Source organism: Podarcis pityusensis (genome assembly GCF_964106645.2).
Source record: "Podarcis pityusensis genome assembly, chromosome: 9".
Taxonomy (NCBI): domain Eukaryota; kingdom Metazoa; phylum Chordata; class Lepidosauria; order Squamata; family Lacertidae; genus Podarcis; species Podarcis pityusensis.
Genome location: NC_138034.1, coordinates 15,552,765 through 15,561,788, shown reverse-complemented (window position 1 = coordinate 15,561,788; position 9,024 = coordinate 15,552,765). Strand labels below are relative to the sequence as shown.

Genomic DNA, 9,024 nt, shown 5'->3' with positions numbered 1-9,024 from the left:
ATGGATGAACTCACAGAGACTGTGCTTGCGATCGGGGTACGCCAGGAAGCGCGGGCTCAGGAGAAGTGGGAGATAAGGGCGGAACGTTTCCATGACAACCGCATTCCTGAAATGCCGAGGGAGCCTTCCCAGGCAGCAGAGCTGATGGAAATTGATGCAGCGCGCACGCGCGAAGTTTCAAACGCTGGTGAAAGGAGGAAAAGGGAGGGAAAGAAGTGTTTCCTCTGTCAGCGACCGGGACATTTTGCAAAGGTCTGCCCTCAACGAAAGGCCTGGCAAGGCATGATGGGGGCTGCAGGCCACTACGAGAAGGGGGAGGAGGGGCAGGTGCAGGAAAACGCCAACGCCTGGCTGCCAACCAGCGGGGCCAGCAGCCAGGTTTGCAACCAATAGAAGTGCCCCAGCCTGACTCCCCCAAGGCAGCGGTAGCCATAGAGGTGGTGCTAGAACTCCCAAACAGGCACCCCGTCAAGGTGGAGGGACTGCTAGATTCTGGCAGCTCGTGTAATTTCTTCAGCAGAGACTTCACTCTGGAGCACCAACTCCACCTGTTGCCACTAGATTTTCCCTTGCAGGTGACCACCATCGATGGCAGGGAGCTCCTGGAAGGGGAAGTGACACACGAGACACCGCCAATGCGAATGAGGGTTGCTAGGCACACGGAAACCATTGCCTTTCACGTGGCCACGCTGGCAGGACCCCCAATAATACTGGGAATGAGCTGGCTGGCACTAGATGACCTGGTGGTGTCATGGCATCAGCGGTCGGTCACTTTTGGGTCAGCTTACTGCTCAGAACACTGTCTGGGAGGGAAGGAACCAAGGATGACTGTAGCCAGGGTGGCGAGGTTGGCCCTGGAGCAAAAAGGGCAGGTGCACCCACAATATGCTGATTTGAAGGAGGTCTTCAGTGAAAGGGAGGCAGACAAACTACCCCCCCACAGGCCCTTTGACTGCCAAATCAACCTGCTTCCAGGGGCTCAGTTACCAGTGGGTAAGCTGTATGCCATGCCCGACCGGGAGATGCAGGAGCTGCGGCAGTTTATTGACAAGAACCTGAAGAGAGGTTTCATAAGGGAATCTAAGGTGGTGGGGGGCAGTCCAGTGTTCTTTGTGGACAAGAAAGAGACTAATCAGCCTAGATTGGTCATGGATTATAGGGGGTTGAACCTGGTGTCAGAACCCATGACTTTCCCAAAGCCCAGGATTGATGATATTTTGACACGGGTGAGGCAGGGAAAGATTTTTACCAAGCTGGACCTCAGGGGAGCATACAATCTGATCAGGATAACGGAGGGGGACGAATGGAAAACGACCATGTTCACCCCCCTGGGGGCTTTTGAGTACTTAGTGATGCCATTTGGATTACAATCGGGCTCAGCCTGCTGAGTTGGGGCCCCTGCTGTACAAGAATTGCGTAGCCTTTTTGGATGACGTCTTAATCTATTCGGACGATGAAAGGCAATACGTCAGAGACGTCAGGGAGGTGCTACAGAGATTGAAGCAGCATCAGTTGTGGGTCAAGCTGGAAAAATGCCAATTCCACGCCAGAGAGGTCGAGTTCCTGGGATACAGGCTGTCAGACAAGGGACTAGCCATGCATCCGGGCAAGGGAAAGGCAGTGCTGGAATGGAAAGCCCCCAAAAACAGAAAGGATGTGCAAAGGTTCCTAGGCTTCAGCAACTTCTATAGGAAGTTCATAAGGAACTTCGCTCACTTGACAGCGCCCATAACGGATTGTCTTAGTAGCAAAAAGAAGTTTGCGTGGACAGAGGGAGCGCAGCAGTCCTTTGAAAGACTGAAGAGGGGGTTTGCCTCGGAAGAACAGCTCCTGCACGTGGATCCGGAGAAGCCCATGAGGCTGGAGACAGACGCGTCTGACCGCGCCATTGGAGCGGTCCTTTTGCAGCCCGGGGACAAGCAGAACTGGATGCCATGTGCCTTTTTCTCAAGGAAGCTGAGCAAGTCAGAACAAAACTACACCGTGTATGACCGCGAGCTGTTTGCCATCTATGCGGCATTTTGGCAATGGAGACATCTATTGATAGGGGCGCGGCACAAGATCCAGGTCAGAACGGACCACAAGAACTTAGAATACTGGCGGACCACGCGAGTGCTCAACCAGAGACAGATCAGATAGTCCCAGGAGTTCGCCAAGTTTTTCTTCGAGATCCGATATGTGCTGGGAGAGGAAAACGTAAGGGCAGATGCTCTCTCCCGGAAACCGGAGTACATGGAAGGAGAGGGGCCCCCAGAGACCAGGCACGTGTTCCCCGAGGATAGGTGGGTGTGGGGGGGAGCGTTGGTTGGGAAACGGGAACTGGCAGGGCTCACCAGGCACGATGAGTTTGCTCAGGCGAAAATCAGGGAACTCAGGGACGGAAGGGAAGTCAATGGAGGGTTCAAGAAAAAGGAAGGTCTATTGTACTATAAGGGGGCACTGTATGTACCGGGGGAGACTTTGAGGGGGAAGGTACTTAAACAACTCCACGACAACCCAACAGCTGGGCACTTTGGACAGCACAAGACCATGTTACTTGTCACCAGGCAGTTCTGGTGGCCAGAGGTGAGGGAAGACGTAAGAGAATATGTATGGGGGTGCGACCGATGCCAGAGGGCAAAGGGGGAAAGGGCTGCCCCTGCGGGGTTACTGGAACCCTTACCCACACCGAAAAGGCCCTGGGAGGTGGTGTCCATTGATTTTATGACAGATCTGCCCAAGTCGAGGGGAAAGACAGCGGTCATGGTAGTAGTCGATCTACTGACAAAAATGTGCCATTTCGTAGCGTGCTCACATGCAGCAACGGCAGAGGAGACAGCCAGACTGTTTGTGGATCACATTTTCAGACTGCATGGGGCTCCATTGAGGGTAATCTCGGATCGCAGGAAACAATTTACTTCCCGGTTCTGGCGGAAACTCATGAGCTTGCTACAGGTCGAGGTGAGCTTCTCGACGGTGAGGCACCCGGAAACCAACGGACAAGCCGAAAGAGCGAACGGCGTGCTCCAGCAATACCTACGCTGCTATGTCAGCGAGAGACAGAACGATTGGGTAGAGAAATTAGCTTTGGCTGAATTTGCGTACAATAACGCTGAACATGTGTCCATGGGAATGAGCCCTTTCATGGCCAATTACGGGTGTCACCCCAGGGCATTCCCGGGGCGGGGGGAGGAAGGATGGAGCGTACCTGCGGCTGAGCAATTTGTGGAGGAAATGGAGGCCTTACACCAGCAACTCAGGCTGAACTTAGAGCAGGCCAAGGAAGTTTACAAGAGGCAGGTGGACAGGCACCGTCGGGAGGGGGAGGCTATACGGGTGGGAGACAGGGTATGGTTGTCATCCCAAGGGTTGCCCCTAAAGGGAGGGTGCAAGAAGTTGCAGCCTAGGCGGCTGGGGCCTTTTGAGGTAATGCAGCAGGTGAACCCAGTGGCATTTAAACTCAAGTTGCCTGACAGCATGAAGATACACCGGTGTTCCACAGGTCCCTACTTTCACCGTACAGGGAGGGGCGGGAATTCCCGGGACAGGAGCAAGGGGTCACCGCCCACCCGCGGGTCGAAGAGAGGGAACACTGTAACGAAGCCACGGAAATACTCGATTCAAGGTGGCGAGGTCGCCAGGTAGAGTACTTGGTAGCCTGGGAGGGGGAACCCCGGTTGGAAAACACGTGACTGGGGGCACTGAGACCTCATTTTTTTTTTTTGCCTATCTTGCTTTAGATAATGCAATGTAAAGGTAAAGGTAAAGGGACCCCTGACCATTAGGTCCAGTTGTGGCCGACTCTGAGGTTGTGGCGCTCATATCGCTTTATTGGCTGAGGGAGCCGGTGTAAAGCTTCCAGGTCATGTGGACAGCATGACTGAGCCGCTTCTGGCGAACCAGAGCAGTGCACGGAAACGCTGTTTACCTTCCCGCCAGAGCAGTACCTATTTATCTACTTGCACTTTGACGTGCTTTTGAACTGCTAGGTTGGCAGGAGCAGGGACCGAGCAACGGGAGCTCACCCCGTCCTGGGGATTCGAACCGCTGACCTTCTGATCGGCAAGTCCTAGGCTCTGTGGTTTAACCCACAGCGCCACCCGTGTCCCAATGCAATATATATTCATGCTATATGAATACCACCTCCACTATGTTATTTCATTGATAATAAGTCATTGTGACAATTTGTCAAAGGTGGCTGGATACAAACCAACCAACCAACCAACCAACAAAAAAAGCAAACAAACTGGTAATGCTAATACAATATGAAAGTCTTGTTTGAGCAACCATAAAAACAGGAGGATAAAAAATAATTCCAGATGCCCCCTGTTTATCACAAAGTTTTCATAGAAGATGGCTCTCATACCCTCCAACATTTCTCCAATGGAAATAGGGACGTCCCATTCCACATTGCTGATTTTATTATTTATACCCCACACACCTAACTGGGTTGCCCCAGCCACTCTGGGCAGTTCCCAACATATATAAAAACATAATAAAATAGTAAACATTTTAAAAAATCTTCCCTATACAGGATTGCGTTCAGATGGCTTGGGGGTCGGATAACTCCATACCCTCCAACACAGGGATGTCCTAAGGAAAAGTGAGACATTCCAGGATTAAATCAGAAACTGGGATGGCTTCTCTAAATCAGGGACATCCCTGGAAAATAGGGACACTTGGAGGGTCTGTGTTTTCTATGTGTGCATTGCAGCTAATTGGTTGGATCCTGGGCCCCACCCACTTGTGAAACAAACTGAGATTCAGAGCATTCTCCCAAAAGGGGAACGGTAGGAGGCCATTTTTGCCAGTTCCCTCATCCAGTTGCACTCCTCAGCAATTCTAGGGGGAGCAGATTTTTAGACGACCACAAGGGAATTAATGGTATTTCCTCTGCCTCCTACCTTCCTTCAGTAGGAACATCCCATAACTCATGGGGAGTCTGGACCCAGCCACTTTTATTCACAGTGTTTTTATGGATCAGGATGGAAGACAACTCCTCCAAATTACAGCTTCCTAGACAACATCCAGGATAACAGAAGAAGCCACAATGGGAGTGATTGTGGAGATGCATAGGAATTTAAAGCTACCCATTTGTTGTAAACAGTTGTGGCAGTGCTGCTTGCTTATTTTCCTCTAATGAATGTATGCTCTGGGGAAGGAAGTGGTAAATTATCCCTTCTTTCTCAATGGACGCCTGTAGGTATTTAATTTGCTCTCATTCATTGTGCTGAGATCTTATTAGGTGCAACACAGGGCAGCTTTCTTGTAAAGCTATCTTGCCAGAGATTCAACAAATTCTGCACATGTTGCATAAGAAAGATAGACATGGCTTTATAAAGAAATATTCCGTTTAGCTTTCTTCATATTGTCCTTTGAAAATAATACCTGGACCCCAACTAAATGATCCATTTTGTTGCAGCCTATGGAGGTAAATTCCGATACGGATAATTAGTGTGAGAATGATTCTTCTCTTCTGATCTCACATTAACTTGAAGAGAGAAACATAGATTTTTCTAGAGTTAAGTGCATACGTGCTGGTTTGAGCAATTCCACGGAGTCGATTTAATTCTCTTTTTTAAAAGGAGAAAACATTAGTGGGCATTGAACAGTAAGGGAAAGGAGTCAATAGAAAAGAAAGGAGCCACCCAGAGTGGCTGGGGAGACCCGGCCAGATGGGTGAGGTATAAGAAATTATTATTATTATTATTATTATTATTATTATTATTATTATTATATTTACAAGGCACATGGTACAAGAGGGAGAAGATGGTTAACACAAACTGTATTCTCTTTTTTAAAAAAGTTTTTTATTAATACAACAAGAAAAAAGAAAAAAAAAACACAAATACCAAATTACACACAAATTACAAAAATAACCATAGACACATAATTTTCTTAGCAAACAATAAAACAGCTATTGGTCTTAACACTAAAGACCCAACCTCCCGTCTATTCCATATTTCAAATTCATGTTACTTTTGCCTATATACACTTTTAACATAATTTAACTTATTCTCAATAAATCTAATTTCTTATATCTACCTTGCAATTATTACTGAAGTTCCTCGAATGCTGCAACAGAATTTAAACTACTATATTTATTTTTCAGATAATCTTTGAAAACCTCCCATTTTGAAACAAATTCCTGTTTTGATTTATTCTTTATTTTTTCTGATAAACCATCTAATTCGGCATATTCTGACAGCTTTTGGATCCAATCTTGTATAAAGGGGATTTCATTACTCTTCCATTTTGCTGCGATCAAAACTCTTGCTGCCGCCGTCGCATATAAAAAGATACCCTTCCTCTTTTGTGGAATATCCAAATCTGTTATTCCCAGGAGGTAGGCCTCTAGTTTTTTGTTGAAAGAGATCTTTAGCATTTTTTGCAGTTCTGCATGGATACTCTCCCAGAATACCTGTATTTTCCTACATATCCACCACATATGGTAGAATGTTCCTGATTCACCACATCTCCAACAATTACTTGACACATTTTTATACATTTTTGAAAGTTTCCATGGTGTTAGATACCATCGATGTTGCATTTTTTGAAAGTTCTAATCGTGTAACAATTTGTGAATTTCCAATGGATCTTCCATAAATTTTCCCATTGGGCCATGGTTATTGAATGGCCAAAATCCTGGGACCACCTCACCATTGCCACTGTTACCTCCTCCTCCTTGACTGTCCAGTCAAGGAGGAGTCAATACGTTTTGGAAAGAGTTTTTCTTTGACACAAACTGTATTCTCAATGCTGGAGGTAGGCAACAATTGTAGATACCTCAATTCTGACCACATTCCCACACTCATCCCTCCCCCATCACCTCTGCTCAACAGGATTTGAGGGTTTATGAATCCCTAAAAAAACCTGCCCTACTTGTTTGAGTTGAGATGAAAAATGAGGGTTCACATCATTTGCAGCCATTGTTCCATCAAAGAAGTTTCTTCTTCACTCCAGAGCCTTGTCCCTTCAAATGTCTGTCATTCTCCAACAGAGCATAAGCAAGGAAGAATGGGGACAGTGCCTTAAAATGCCTTAATTCATCTCTAGCTCTCATTTTGCGCCAGAAAACTGTTGAGGCTTAGCTGACTGGCTGCAAAGCCATACACCAGATAAATGGTGACCGGACTTCTCATACATTGCTTTCATAAGAATCAGAGCTCAAGAAATTTGCATTTTGATCTGAATGAAGTCATTGCAGGGACGTGGGGGGTGCTGTGGTTTATACCACTGCACAGCTTGGACTTGTCAATCGGAAGGTCGGCGGTTCGAGGCCCCACGATAGGGTGAGTTCCTGTTGTTCGGTCCCAGCTCCTGCCAACCTAGCAGTTCAAAAGCACACCAGTGCAAGTAGATAAATAGGTACCGTTCCGGCAGGACGGTAAACGGCGTTTCCGTGCACTGCTCTGGCTTTGTGGAAAAACTGTCTGCAGAAGCAGACAAATGCTGGCTCCCTCAGCCTGTAAAGCGAGATGAGCGCCGCAACCCCAGAGTTGTTCGCGACTGGACTTGACTGTCAGGGCTACCTTTAACTTTTAAGTCATTGCAAAGATTGCAACATCTCTAAACATTCTCTGCAGCCCATTTATCGGGGATCTGCTACATATATGGACTCCTTTATGCTTTAACAAGGGCTGATGACATATAAGCATCAGAGCTAGTGGCTCTCTGGATGTTTTGGAATCCAGCTCCCATTAGCAAGGTCCAATGGTCAAGGATGGTGGAAGTTTTTCTTTTTTAACCAGAGTAATTGAAGAGTCCTTTATTACAGATCAGGCAGATTAAAAAGGCAGACAGTTAGGACTATGTAAACCAGAAGACTGAAACAAAAATGCACTCATTTGACCATTTCAAAAACCATGTACAGAAAGAAGCTGAAGGAAAACACCCGAGAAGAGGTGGGTGTGCGGCTGTTCCCAGTCTACGCTGTGCTGGTGGGGCCATTTCTCTTGCTGGTCTCCTGCTAGAGAGGAATGATGACAGCATGCCATTACTTTCTGCTGATACTTAATGGGGCAGGCTGGCATGGGTCAGAGGCACCATCACGACGAACCAGAAGCTGCTGGATGAAATGTGACTCATGGTCAATGGTGACAGAAATGCCATGCCATGGAATGGCAGGAAGTTGCTGTTTCTGCAGTTACAAGAAAGATAACAGAGGGCCCCACCAAATTCCCGCTTGGCTTTGCAGACACCAGGGCTGCTGGACTGACTGATACAAGTGAAGGACCAAATCTAGGTGTTCATCAGAATTTAGTAAAACCCCACCATTTTCAGTGGCTTTCGAGTCCTAAAGGTTCAGCAAGGTCAAATCAGGAGGATTTCCCATCCATCACATAGCAGTGATACATCAATCCCAAGACTAGGACTCCCAAAACAGGGATCAGCCAGACTGTCCAGAACTTGATTCTTTAGAGGGAGACTTGTTTGGAACCCTGGAGGCATTAGTATTATGGTCACATGGATGAACCACTCCTATAAGGTATTGGTCGAGCATCTCTTGGGCATCCAAGATAAGTGGTCAATATCTTCAAAGTTCTCAGTGGCATCTCTACCAGATTGTTTGAGCAGAACCTCCTCTCCACCTGGATGCTCGCTGTGGAAGTGGGTGATGTAATAGACGCCTCCGCTGATCACCAGCCAGGTCTCCTTGTCAGTGTTTCGCTTCGTCACTTCATCCAGGCTGAAGGCGGGCCCCCTTTCGCGGGGCTCCGGCGCATCCCTGGCGCTTCTGTGCTCCTTCATCGACACCATTCAGTCTCACCCACCTCGACCGAAGGGGATTTTTGGGCTTCTGCCAAGGATGGTGGAAGTTGTTGCCCGACAACATCTGTAGACCCAAGATATACAGACATTGAGAAGTATTGGATATAAAGGGACCCCTGACCATTAGGTCCAGTCGTGGTCGACTCTGGGGTTGCGGCGCTCATCTCTCTTTATTGGCCAAGGGAGCTGGCGTACAGTTTCCGGGTCATGTGGCCAGCATGACTAAGCTGCTTCTGGCGAACCAGAGCAGCACACGGAAACGCCGTTTACCTT

The 9,024-nt window shown here is 47.8% G+C and overlaps 1 pseudogene across 1 annotated transcript; it reads right to left on the bottom strand.

Annotated features, from left to right (window-relative positions):
• Nucleotides 1–7,748: 7,748 nt before the first annotated feature.
• Nucleotides 7,749–8,739, bottom strand: LOC308485577 (cytochrome b5-like; annotated as a pseudogene). Its single transcript has 2 exons — nucleotides 8,379–8,739; nucleotides 7,749–8,044 (listed from the first exon to the last, which is right to left on the bottom strand). The product of its transcript is annotated as a cytochrome b5-like (transcript).
• Between the last annotated feature and the right edge of the window lie 285 nt (nucleotides 8,740–9,024).